The following is a 1,691-nucleotide window of genomic DNA, read 5'->3' on the forward strand; positions in this document are numbered from 1 at the left end:
TCCCTAAAAAACAGTAAGTAAACTTGGGTCCCGCTGGTGGGTCTGCCTCTGCAGACAGACTAGAGGTTCTGGGCCTTGCCAGTCCTCCAGAGAGCTGAAGAGGGAAATGGGCCCAGGACCCCACGGACTCCAGGACACTGGGCAGGACAAGAAGCAGGTGTGCGTCCCTCTTCCTCAGAATCCCAGCTGGCAGCAAGACCGGCTTCTCAAGGTCCTGTCTGTGGGCCTGTGTCAGGGATAGGGCAGGACAGGGCTAGTGTTCTCTCCACAAGAGGCGAGAACGATGCGCAAGTGTGGTGGGGTTGACGCGTGCAGTGTGTGTGTGTGAACATGTATAACATGCAATCTATCACTTGGTTCTTGTTATCCGCTGCCATGGAGTCAACCCTGGGCCCAATGGCTCAGAGCACTGCCCAGTCCTCTGCTCTCCTTTTGATTAGCTGCAAGTCAAACAGCTGCAAACCACTGTTCTCCATCTCGAGCTTCCTACAGTGACCAGACCTTTCTTCCTAGTCTGTCTTAGTCTGGAAGCTCTGCGAAAGCCTTTCCACCACGGCTGGTATTTGAAATCCTGGTGGCATAGCTTGCAGCCAGCCTCCTCAGGACACATGAGCCACCACGGCACTGTGGATGGGTGGGCAGGGGCCTTGAGCTGGTTTCGAGCCCAGCCACCACCAGCGTCTAACTCCAGAGCGCTGGTTCATCCAGCCAAATGTGAGCCCGCCCCTGTTAGCAGTCATCCCCAGTCCCCTCCCTGAGACCCTGGGAATCACTCATCTGCTTCTTGTCCCTGTGGACCTGCCTGTCCTGGACATGTCAGAGAATGGAACCACGCCACATGTGGCCCTTGGTGTTTGGCGCATTTCACCCACCACTGTCTTTTCAAGGCTTGTCCACCGCATAGCATGCATCGGACGTCCATTCCTGTGTAATACTCCACTGTGTGCCTGCCACACTGCATCCGTCGTTCTCCCCTTGCTGGGCACTGGGGCTGGTGTAAGCGAATATTCCTATGCAGGTATTGCCTTGCCTGTCCTTTTCCAGTCCTTTGTGGTATGAACTTCTAGGAGTGAATTGCTGGGCCCTGTGGTAATTCTGTGTTCATCTTCTGCAGGACTGCCTGCAGGTGCTCAGCGAGAAGGGACATTAGAGATGATAGAGGCAGGGGACATCGACTCAGAAAGCTGCTGGTTCAGGCAGACAGCTGGGCGAGGGAGCGCCAGCGGGGGCTTGGTGAGCCAGGGGCCTGGTGTGCCCTCTGCTTTTGGTTCTTCCAGAGAAGATGGCATCTAGTATTGGAGTGAAACTCCCCAGTATTTCGGTGTGACGGAACTGGTTTTCACACACCGGGTGGGCTAGCCAGTCCCACCCAGCAGCCTGCGGGCCCACTGTCTGCAGCTCCTAGCTTTCAGCCTGGCGTCCTGGGGCTCAGTAGGGGTCAGCCACCTAAGCAGGGCTCAGACCAAACAACAGCTTGCCCACACACACAGTGAGTGAGTCATGGAGGTCAGAGCTGGTCCCAGGGCAAGACCCCCCTCCTGTGCCCCCACCCAGTATACAGTCAGCAGAGGCACACCGGAGGGGTGGGCAGAGTAGGTCGGTGGCTTGTCAGCGCCACTTTGCCAGGGGACACTGGTCTTACTCTCCCCCGAGAGTGAGCAGCCGCTGAGACTTCTCTAGGGATTACGTCT

The sequence above is a fragment of the Tenrec ecaudatus genome, chromosome 2 (genome assembly GCF_050624435.1).
Source record: "Tenrec ecaudatus isolate mTenEca1 chromosome 2, mTenEca1.hap1, whole genome shotgun sequence".
Taxonomy (NCBI): domain Eukaryota; kingdom Metazoa; phylum Chordata; class Mammalia; order Afrosoricida; family Tenrecidae; genus Tenrec; species Tenrec ecaudatus.